Source organism: Palaemon carinicauda, unplaced genomic scaffold (genome assembly GCF_036898095.1).
Source record: "Palaemon carinicauda isolate YSFRI2023 unplaced genomic scaffold, ASM3689809v2 scaffold985, whole genome shotgun sequence".
Classification (NCBI taxonomy): Eukaryota; Metazoa; Arthropoda; class Malacostraca; order Decapoda; family Palaemonidae; genus Palaemon; species Palaemon carinicauda.
In genome coordinates this window covers 60,195-72,313 of record NW_027172297.1, presented here as the reverse complement: position 1 = coordinate 72,313, position 12,119 = coordinate 60,195, and the positions used below count along the sequence as shown (strand labels likewise).

General features: G+C 43.0%; 1 long non-coding RNA gene across 1 annotated transcript; it reads left to right on the top strand.

Annotated features, from left to right (window-relative positions):
• The first annotated feature begins 2,043 nt into the window (after positions 1–2,043).
• On the top strand, positions 2,044–7,682 carry LOC137637756 (uncharacterized). The gene is made up of 4 exons (XR_011043778.1): positions 2,044–2,175; positions 4,292–4,400; positions 5,944–6,115; positions 6,821–7,682. It is a non-coding gene; the product is annotated as an uncharacterized lncRNA (long non-coding RNA).
• The last annotated feature ends 4,437 nt before the right edge of the window (positions 7,683–12,119 follow it).

Below are 12,119 nucleotides of genomic sequence, written 5' to 3'. Positions count from 1 at the left end.
CTCAACCTTAAGTCTTGCCTTCAGGCTTAAAGTAATGGACATTTCTTCATCGTTGGAACTTGCCCTTCTCATACGGAGTTATGAACTTACCTGCCCTCAGTCGGAAGTGAGACCTCCTCCATGGAACGTGGTTTGAGTTCTCAGGTCTCTGAAGAGACCTCCCTACGAACCATTACGCCAGGCTTCTGATCGCCACCTTACCTGGAAGACGGTTTTCCTGCTAGCTTTGGCCTCAGCCAAACGAGTGAGTGAGCTACATGGTCTCTCGTACGACATCGCCCATTCAAGGGGATGGGGGAGGTAACATTCAGCTTCGTCCCTGAGTTTGTTGCCAAGACTCAGAATCCGGGAGTGCCGGACCCTAGGTTCGACTCTTTCCAGGTTTCGAGTCTCCATTCTGTAACAGATGACCCAGACCATCTCCTACTGTGCCCAGTGAGGAGTCTGAGGTTGTATCTTAAAAGAACAGCTGCAGTTCATCCCCAGGTGTGAGCCTTGTTCGTGAGCACCGGGAAGACGAAGAGGAGGGTCACCAGGAATACCATCTCGACCTGGATTCGCAAGGTGATACATCTGGCCTTGAATCCTGACCCTCCTCCGTCACGTCGCCCTAGAGCGCATGATGTCGGGCATAGCTATGTCCCTGGCCTTCAAGAAGAACTATTCAGTGATGCAGGTCCTTCAAGCTGGGGTGTGGAGGCATCAGACCACCTTCACGGCCCACTACCTGCAAGACGTGACACACAGGAGGCTCGATACGTTCTCTATCAGCCCTGTGGTGGCTGCACAACAGCTGGTCTAACCTCAGGCTCCTTACTGGACTAGTAGCAGAAGGTTGAGGGCATTGTTACCCGGTTTTAGTCTGCGTGAATGAAAAGATCTGTCTGGCCCTTATTCTTTTCTTCATCCTCCCCTCCCTTGGAGAAAGCAGCATCCTGGGTTCTCTGCACAGCTGACCTCGAACCACTACAGGTAAACCATGCTCCCTTGTGTTCCTAGTATTAAGTGTAATACTGTCATGTCCCCATACCCTGACAAGGTGGTATTGGGAGAGTCCTAGCCTAGATTTCCATCTGAAGAACTCCAGGTCAACTTCCTAGGACGAGTCACGCTTCTCACCTTCACACACAGCTTATGTAGGCCGCAGTATGGGAGGGACTTACCTCCCTTCCTAAGGGTTGAGTCACCCCATGTAAATAGCGTGGTTTGTATTTCAGTTACGGAACAAATGACAAATTCGTAGATAATTTGTATTTTTCCTAACTATACAAACCTTAGCTATTTACACATATTTGCCCGCCAGCCCTGTCCCCTGGGATAAGTCCTACCTCTAAGCAAAGTGAAGCACTCACTGGTGTGTGTGAGGGGGGGGGGGGGCTTTAGCAAGCTATCCCTCCCTACCCCCTGCTAACTAGCGGTGGGGTAGTAAACCCTCATTAAAATTCTAATGGCTCGTCATTCAGCTACGCCAAAGTAATTACCCCATGTAAATAGCTAAGGTTTGTATAGTTAGGAAAAATACAAATTACGAATTTGTAATTTTTTGCTCATGTGGTTAACTATTGCACTATATTTGTTCTGTATCTACTTTCTACATGATAAGGGTAGAAGAGATTCTTTAGCTATGGTAAGCACCTATTTTAGGAGAAGGATACTCCAAAATCAAACCATTGTTCTCTAGTCATGGGTAGTGCCATAACCTCTGTACCACTGTCTTAGGTTAGAATTTTGCTTGAAGGTACACTCAGTCACACTTCTGTTTCCTTATTTTCTTAGCTTACTAGACTATTTTCCCTGTTGGAGCCCATGGGTTTATAGCATCCTGCATTTTGAGTATGGGTTATAGCTTACCTAGTAATAATAACAATAAAATTTATGTGTAATTTCAACAAGCACAGACATTTTCATAGCCCTAAGATGATGTACAGAACTTTTATTCTTGTCCCTCTGATATTTTGTGGTTTTATCTTCTATTAGTAATGAGTCTTTTCTTATATATTTGCTTACACTTGAGATAACAATCTTCAATCAATCTCATTAAATCTGAATGATCCATCTCCTTTCAGGATGCCCGAGAAACTAAGTGCCTCGACTGAGGTGGATTAGATGCCGTCTTGCACAGTCTGCTCGTTAATCCTGGAACTTGGACACTTTTCAACCGCCCAGCTTTTCCAGGTACGGTAATGCTCGCACAGGTCTCAATAAGCTCTCCAGTGTTGGCAAATATATTGTCCTATTAATTTGATGATGTTCTTACAAAAGCCAAACTTGTTAGGTTGTGACTCCATCACTTACCTCTATTTCAAATGAGGCCATGAGTCCGGCTCTTTGTCTCTCATAGGAGCCAAGCGTGAAGGATACTTTGGGGTAATGGTCAGACAGACGCCCTAAATTTTATAGCCGAGGGCTTCCTAAGGAAGATTCCCATATAAGTGATAAGCGTTTGTATTTGCGTAGGTACTGTACAAACTACTGTACAAATTTCAAAAGTAATTTGTAATTATCCTAGCTATACTAACCTGAATCATTACCTCTGCCAGCAAAATTGGAGGGAGGTTATGTTTTACCCGCTGTTTGTGTGCGTGTTTGTTTATGAACAGCTTCCTGGCCATATTTTTAATCGTAGAGTAATGAAACTTGCAGGGATTAACTGATATGTAAAAAAAGCTGGAAATGATTAAATTTTGGAAGGTCACGGTCTAGCAAAATATCCAATTCACGTAATCAGCCACAATTTTGTATATCGTTGTCACAGAGACTTCAAACTTGGTTTATATTTGAGTGTATGAAATCCACACCAATTAATACATGTTAAGGTCAAAGGTTAACCCTTTTACCCCTAAAGGACGTACTGGTACGTTTCACAAAACCCATCCCTTTACCCCCATGGACGTACCGGTACATCCTTGCAAAAAAATGCTATCAAAAATTTTTTTTTCATATTTTTGATAATTTTTTTTAGAAAATTCAGGCATTTTTCAAGAGAATGAGACCAACCTGACCTCTCTATGACAAAAATTAAGGCTGTTAGAGCAATTTAAAAAAAATATACTGCAAAATGTGCTGGGAAAATTTCCAAAGAGCATGGGGGAAAAGGGTTAAGGGCAAGCAAAAGATCGAGAAATAAGCTGTTGTGGCGGAGGACTGCACTCTACTGAATTCCCCTCTAGTTTATATATATTTCCCAACTCATTCACGCTACAAGTCCTGACCAAGAACAGAGTGATAACAGAGGAGCTAACTCCGACACCCTGAGCCAGGTGGGAATAATCTGCAACCACACAATGTTGCCAGCCCCACGATATTTCATCAATTTTGTTGTAACAAAACAACAGAGGTAACCCATATAAAGAACTCAGGTTTGTATAGCTAGGAAAAACACAACTTTCTTTTAAAATTTGTAGTATTTTGGCCGTTAATAAACTTGTCTTTTAATCGTATATGTTCTGACCTAAAAACAAACCTTTTGTTCTTAAAACAAGAGAAACTTCATTAAAAAATGATATTCTTTGATTTTTTTTATTTCCATTTACGTATATCAATTCTACTGCCATTTTCTCTTCATGCTATTTATTCTATCTGTTGAGATACTACCGCTAGAGTTATTGGGTCGTTTCAACTGGCCATATTGTACTACACTAGATCCCCTTCTGGTTACTGCTCATTTTCCCTTCGCCTACACATACACCGAATAGTCTGGCCTTTTCTTTCCCATTCTCCTCCGTCTTAATTCACCTGACAACACTATCACCAAACAATTCTTTTTTGCTTAAGGGGTTAACTATTGCACTGTATTTGTTCTGTATCTACTTTCTACATGGTAAGGATAGAAGAGACTCTTTAGCTATGGTAAGCACCTCTTTTAGGAGAAGGATACAGTACTCTAAAACCAAACCATTGTTCTCTAGTCTTGGGTAGTGCCATAATTGTACCACTGTCTTGGGTTAGAGTTCTTTCGCTTGAAGGTACACTCGGTCACACTTCTGTTTCCTTATTTTTTTTCCTCACTAGACTATTTTCCCTGCTGGAGCCCTTTGGGCTTATAGCATCCTGCATATTCAATGAGGGTTGTAGCTTAGCTAGTAATAATAATAATAATATTTACATGTAATTTTAACAGGTATGGACATTTTCCTAACCCTAAAATGATGGTCAGAGATTTTATTCTTGTGCCTCTGATATTTTGTTAGTCATTTTATTAGTAAAGAGTCTTTTCTTATGTCTTTGTTTACACTTTTGATAACAATCTTCAATCAATCTTGGTAAATCAGAATGATCCATCTTCTTTCAGGATGTCTGAGAAACTAAGTTGCTCAACTGAGGTGGATTGAATAGCGTCTTGCACGGTCTGCTCGTTAATCCTGTTGCTCGGACACTTTCCAAACACAGAGCTTTTCCAGGTATGGTAATATACTCTTCCATTTAGTTCATTGGTTTCCAAGAGACCAGATGTAAGTTGATTTTCACTCTATAAAGGGAGGCTCTTAACTTCCAAACATCCAGATATACAAACGCAAATCCAACTGAAATTCTAAATGTCAGATATTTTATAAAAAGTTCATGATGAAACGCTGTAATTGAACAAAATTATTTCATTTAATGCAGAACTTTCATTACTTATCTGCTACCATTTTATATAATCCTTATACAGTATTAAGCTTCTGTGTGAAGTACAGTACTGAAAAGTACACTTATAAAACTACTTAACTAAGATTTTATTTTTATAGACTGACCTAAAGTTGGAACTGACATGCCAAGAGGGAATATTACTGCATTATCAAAAGGGCTTATCAGTGTAAAGGTCACTTTCTATCCATTTCATGTTATTTCATAAGATTTGTCTTTCAGGAAATGTTTAGAATTAGTTTTTTATTCATACAATATATTGCTGAATTTTATATTTGACTTCTGGAGTAAAAATCCACATCATTATTTAGTAAAATTTTAGATGATTTTTATGTAATCTCATTGCAGACAGAAATGCTCCCCAGTTTCCATTTAGTGCAGTGTGCCCTTTTGAAAGGGATTGGTGCACTAGTTAAAATTTGGAGGAACTTGTAGTAATAATAGCTTTGCTTTTTAGGTATTTTTATATATACCAGTATCTATTTATTCTTCAAATATTAGAAATTACTTAAATATTGGAGTAAAGTGTCTTTTGAAAGGATTGGTGAACTAGTTAAAATTTGGAGGGATTTGTCACATTAATAGTTTTGGTTTTTAGGCATTTCTATACAACCCTGGTTTCATTTTATGTTTAAAAGTATATTAGAAATATTTTACGTAAATGCTACTATAGGAATTTCATACTCTCAAAAGCCTAAAATTGTCGAGAAAATAAGGTCATTTAAAAAAACATAAGGACAAGGGTAGTTGGAAAGAGGCCAATACTGTAAAAAAAGAAAAAAAAATATAATTGCATTTAGCAGAATGGTCAGCTTGGTTGATGCTGAAGATATACACTGTTTTAGAGACTGAAAGATTCATTTCTATTTTCTTTATGCAATTTTTCTGTTTCACTAACATATTCAGTATAAATACTCTCTTTATAATTGGATTTTTAGTAATGAAGCAAAATCAATTTAGAATGATGTACTGTAGTGCATTTGTTTTATACACTTTATTTGACAACTCACTCTGTAGCTTTATAACCAAAGTTTGAAACGATAGGTTGGTTTTGTAATATATTCATAAGCCGAAGGAATATTTGAGTTTTCAACACTTCCAGTTTAATGTATATAGTCATCCCCTGCTTATCGAGGATTCGCATATGAAACCTGACTATTTGTTGACTTTTCTAGTTGGAAATCAAAGTCATGGGTTCCAGGTTAGGCTTACCCTAAGTCAAAATCTAACTAAATTTGACTTACAAACAGCTTCTTGTAACCTATTATATTTGTAAGTTTAAGGACCTTCTGTACTGTTTATTTCTTCCTTTTGCAGATCTTGTGGAAGATGGGCTTCTGACGGCACCCCAGATGTTTGTCCAGCAGTTTCCAGTCTAATCGGAGCCTTGGGGCCACATCTTGGTCCCCTCGTCACCAGAGAAAGATGCTGTCCTTTTTCTTGCTTACACTCGATACATTTGTCCCTTTCACATATGATTTATGAAAAGGTGAGTGGTATCCATATTGTAGATCAAGTAAATAGTGTTCATAATTACCCTGAATTAGTTTAGATGGGTTGTGTCCTTACAGTCGAATATTATGATTATTATTATTACTAGCTAAGCTATAACCCTACTAGGGAAAGCAGGATGCTATAAGCCCAATAGTTCTAACAAGGAAAATAGTTTAATGAGGAAATGAAATAAGGAAACATAGAATAGTGTGCCTGAGAGTACCCTCAAGCTAGAGAACTCTAAACCCTAACCCAAGGCAGTGGAAGACCATGATACAGAGGCTATGGCACTACCCAAAAGAATAATAGTTTGATTTTGGAGTGTATCTCCTAGAAGACACTGGACACAACAACATCAACCAAGCTGATCATTCTGGTAGATGCAATTTTCATTTTCTTTCCACGCTTATGGTATTGATCTCTTCTTGTTAACTAAAAATATTTTTTAAATTTACACTTCATTAGTGAGCATCGACAATCGCACAGTTTACAAAACTAGAATTCTAAGTTACGACAAGGAAAAAACTACATTCTACACTTATAAAAAAATTTAATTTTAATCGGAAATTCAACGTAGAAATATACTGTTCTCGGCCGTATTATTTTGTTTGGTCCAAAATAATATTACTCATCATTAACAATACATGAACCATATTTATTTCACAACTGGTTATCTTGTATTTATCAATCTCTCATACAGCACCAACAGCACATGAAACTCTACGGAAAATACGCGACTTTGGCTTCAAATTGGTCGACCACCCGCCTTACTCTCCAAACGTGATCCCCTCCGACTATCACCTCTTTCCACAACTGAAGAAACATCTCAAGTGAACGAAATTTCATGAGTTTTCATAACCCAGTCAAAAAAAAACAATTACGAGGATCTCAATGTGAAGCTGGGCTCTTAGGTGAGGGTTCTATAGTGGCATAGCTATATCTTGCTCCCCCCAGATTGCTATTTTAGTCTCAGAGTTTAGAATCTACAAAATTTATCTTTATTTTCTAATTACTTTTTCATAAATATGCAACTTCCAGTGCACACTTGTCTTCTCTTCTGTCCCATTGGAAAATTCTGGCCACAGCTTCATTATAGTTTGCAGAATCAGCAAGTCAGTCCGAAAGCTCCATTCTTGAACGAAGTAGCAAGAAATACGCGTAAAGGGAAGGAACGAACACTGCAAAGACTTTTTCGTGAGGATTACAGTGTGCCAGGCCAGGCAAAAACGTGCAATACCCATTTCAGATCTGTTCCGTGGTCATGAACAAACAGTGAGAAATCAAAATTGTTCTCTAGTCTCAGGTAGTGCCATAGACTTCCACTGCCTTGGGGTAGAAATCTCTACTTGAGGGTACACTTGGGCACACTATTCCATCTTATAACTCTTCCTCTTGTTTTGTTTTTTCTTTAAGGTTTTAGTCTTTATATGAAAGATTTATATCAATGTTGTATCCATTCTTAAAATATTTTATAATTGTTCATTACTCCTCTTGTACTTTATCTATTTCCTTTCCTCACTGGGCTATTATTCCCCGTTGGAACCCTTGAGCTTATAGCATCCTGCTTTTCCAACTCAGGTTGTAGCTTAGCTAGTAATAATAATTTTTCAATATTTAACTTAGCCGGTGATTATAATAGCTGCAACTCTGTTGCTCGACAGAAAACTCTAAGGTAAAATTCGCCAGCGATCGCTACACAGGTTGCGGGTGTGCCCAACAGCGCCATCTGTCGTCCAGATACCCAGTACTCAATGTAAACAAAGAACTCAATTTTCTCTCTTGTCGTGCTCCCGACAAGACGTGCTTATTCGCTGTTGCTAACTGGATTTGTTTTCACAACTAATTGGTGAAGTACACTATTCTAGTTTTGAGCTTTCGCTGTGCAGGCTTTTTCTTCGCAATTCCTTGAAGTCTTTTTGATTACGGATTCTTTGTTGATGACTTTTTGATAGTTTTTGTTTTGAATTCCCCTTTGACCAATTCAAAATGGCTGACCCTTCACAAGTCCCAAAATTTAGGAAGTGCAATGCTAGGGACTGTTCAAGGCGTCTTCCGAAGGCCTCTATCGACCCTCACACTGTTTGTTCCAATTGTCGGGATAAAACCTGTCAATTGGAAGATCGATGTGAGGAGTGCGTTGGGCTTTCGGAATTCGATTTTATCGAATTCCAAAAATATACACGTAGGCTAGAGAGAGATAGAGTTAGGAGGAGTTCCTCTCGTTCTATTGACATTTCCTCTCCTCATGCCCCACAACCTATTCCTCCCCTGTAGTGGTTGCTCCTAATCCCCCTTCTGGCACTCAGGAACCTTCGATGGCTGATATGATGCGTGCCATCCAAGCTCTGGGTGAGAGAGTTGAGTCACTGGCTAGTGACCGTAATCAGCTCATGGCGGATGTCAAGGAGCTGAAGTGTAAAAGTGCAGTGGGAAGTGATAAAGTGAGTGATAGTGTTGTGGATAGTGTTGCGCTTGAGGGTTCGTCTGTTCGTGCCTGTCGTCCTCCTAGTCCGGGTCCTCTTGCAAGCTCCCAAGTCCAGGGGAGAAGCAATGTCGTACGACAAAGGGGTTCGAGAGGCTTTAATCAGCGAACAGACGTTCCCTCCGTGGTATCGGGCGTATCTACCCAAGATCGCCCCTGCCTAACAAAGACGAGAGAGCCCATTTATACCTCGTCTGCGGAAGAGGTTTCTCGCAAGAAACCATGGACCAAGGTCTCACGACCGTTAAAGCGCAAGTCGGTCCCTTCCGCGCAAGTCCAACGGCCCAGCTGTAGCCACTGGGTCAGTTCGGACTCGCTGCAGTCATCCGATGACTGCTCACCTCCTAAGAGAGGCAAAGCGGTACCGCTTCGGACAGTTACACCGTCTGTCGCCGCACCTGCTCCTGTAGACCCTAAGTGGTCTTTACTGCAAGACATGCAGTCGCAACTCACGTCGCTTATGCAGGACTTTCGTGCGGAGAAGGTTGCTGCCGCACCAGTAGCTAGCGCAGCTCCTTGCCTACAACCACCCACACGATCGGTTGTGCGTCCTGGGGACGCTGAGGTAACCTTCTCACGCACTCCAGTTGAGAGAGTTCCGCCACCCATGCGTTCCAGTGTGATCTGCCAGCCGCATGTTGACGTTCAGCGACGCACGGAGGTATCCGTTGACGTCCGGGAGGTTCAACAACCGTCAGAGTTGTTTTGTTTTGACGCGGTGCGTCAACCTCCGCAACCCAGTGTGGTTGCCACTGCGCACCCACATCAGTCTAGACAGTCTGGAGTAGACGCTGTGCGTCTCCGCACTGCTATGGTTGTTGCCAGCTCACAGACTGGGCAACAGTTCCATGACGTTGCTTCCGGCTCAGTCACGCATGCACCCGTGCGGCCGGACCCAGCCAACCAGCCGTTACCCACTCCGTTGCCGTTCCCTCATCAGTTATCGGATGAGGGACTTTCTGATGATGATGGTGCTGCACATGAAGATGAACCGCACTCAGAACTGGACGAGCCTAAGTCTTCGCAACCCTCTTTGGACTTTAGGAAAGTTTTGGCCCTGTTCAAAGAGATGTTTCCGGACCAGTTTGTGTCTGTAGCTCCGCGTTCGCCTCCGTCAGAGTTTGTGTTAGGCATGCCGTCATCTGCTCCTGCCTTTACTAGACTCGTCCTCGCACGCTCGTCCAAGAGAGCTTTGCGAGTGATTGGAGAATGGCTGCAGTCCAAAAAGAGTTTAGGGAAGACAGCTTTTACGTTTCCCCCTGCTAGACTCTCTTCTAGATCGAGCGTCTGGTATGCCACGGGAGAAGTTCTCGGCTTGGGAGTTCCTGCCTCTGCCCAGGGCGACTTCTCAAGTCTTGTAGACTCTCCCTGCCGCCTAGCCATGAGACGCTCGAAGATATGTTGGTCATCTTCGGACCTGGACCACCTTTTGAAAGGGATATTTAGAGCCTTCGAGGTATTCAACTTCTTAGACTGGTGTCTAGGAGCTCTAAGCAGAAAGATCTCTCCGACGGAGAAGGAGACTTCCTTGCTCATTATGTCCTGCATGGACAAGGCCATACGTGATGGGTCTAATGAGCTTGCTGCATCCTTTGTGTCCGGAGTCCTTAAGAAGCGTGAAAACCTGTGTTCATTCCTTTCAGCTGGAGTTACACCATGCCAGAGATCCGAACTTCTGTTTGCTCCTCTTTCTAAGTGCCTTTTTCCAGAGGACCTGATTTAGGAGATTGCTGCTTCTTTGATACAGAAGGATACTCATGATCTTGTTGCGTCCTCTGCTCGCAAAGCTACCCCTTTGCCTATCTTGTCAGCTAGACCAAGGATGGACACTCCAGCGTCCCGTTTTATTCCGCCCTTTCGTGGCAGAGCCTCCAGCAGAGGAGGTGCTCGTGCCGAAGGGAGACGGGGAAAGAAGAAAGGAACCAAGTCCTTTAAGGGCAGAGTCTGACTGCCAACTTCTTCAGACAGCAGTGGGAGCCAGACTCAAGAACTTCTGGCAGACCTGGGAAAAGAGAGGCGCAGATGCACAATCTGTGAAGTTGCTCAGAGAGGGGTACAAGATCCCGTTTGTACGAAAACCCCCTCTAGCAACGTCCCCCATCGACCTCTCTCCCAGGTACAGAGAGGAAGACAAGAGACGGGCATTGAAACAGGAAGTGTCTCTCTTACTAGAGAAGGGAGCGGTAGTCAAAGTCCTGGACCATCAAACCCCAGGATTCTACAACCGTCTCTTCTTGGTGTCCAAGAAGACAGGAGGGTGGAGGCCGGTGCTAGACGTCAGTGCGCTGAATGTCTTTGTCACAAAGCAGACGTTCTCCATGGAGACCACAAAGTCGGTTCTAGCAGCGGTCAGAAGGGAAGACTGGATGGTCTCGTTAGACCTAAGGGACGCCTACTTCCACGTCCCCATCCACCCGGACTCCCAACCTTTTCTGAGATTCGTTTTCGAAAAGGTTGTCTACCAGTTTCAAGCCCTGTGCTTTGGCCTAAGCACAGCTCCTCTTGTGTTTACGAGGCTGATGAGGAATGTAGCCAAATTCCTTCATTTAGCGGACATCCGAGCCTCCCTCTATTTGGACGACTGGCTTCTCAGAGCTTCTTCCAGTCGTCGCTGTCTGAAGGATCTAAAGTGGACTCTAGATCTGACCAAGGAATTGGGTCTCCTTGTCAATATGGAAAAGTCACAAGTGGTCCCATCCCAAACTATTGTGTATTTAGGGATGGAGATTCACAGTCTAGCTTTTCGGGCTTTTCCGTCGGCCCCCAGAACAAGCCAAGCCCAGTTATGCATCCAGAACATGCTGAAGAAGGAACGATGTTCAGTCAGGAAGTGGATGAGTCTGATAGGGACGCTATCATCCCTGGAACAGTTCGTAGCATTAGGAAGACTACACCTCCGTCCTCTTCAATATCACCTAGCATTTCACTGGAAAAAGGACAAGACGCTAGAAGCGGTCTCGATCCCCATTTCCGAGAAGATGAAGTCTTGCCTGACATGGTGGAAGGACAGTATCAGCCTCAGAGAGGGTCTGCCCCTGGCTGTTCAGACTCCCAACCACGTTCTCTTCTCGGACGCATCGGACGTAGGCTGGGGCGCGACATTAGACGGTCGGGAATGCTCAGGAATATGGAACTCGAGTCAAAGGACAATGCATATCAACTGCAAGGAGCTTCTGGCAGTACATCTGGCCTTGAAAAGCTTCAGGTCTCTCCTTCAAGGCAAAGTGGTGGAGGTGAACTCGGACAACACCACGGCTTTGGCGTACATCTCCAAGCAAGGAGGGACCCACTCACTGACGCTGTACGAGATCGCAAGGGACCTCCTCACCTGGTCAAAAGGTCTAAACATATCGCTAGTTACGAGGTTCATCCAAGGCAACTTGAATGTCATGGCAGATTGTCTCAGTCGGAAGGGACAAATTCTTCCAACAGAATGGACCCTCCACAAGGATGTATGCAAGAGTCTTTGGGCCACCTGGGGCCAGCCGACCATAGATCTCTTCGCAACCTCGATGAC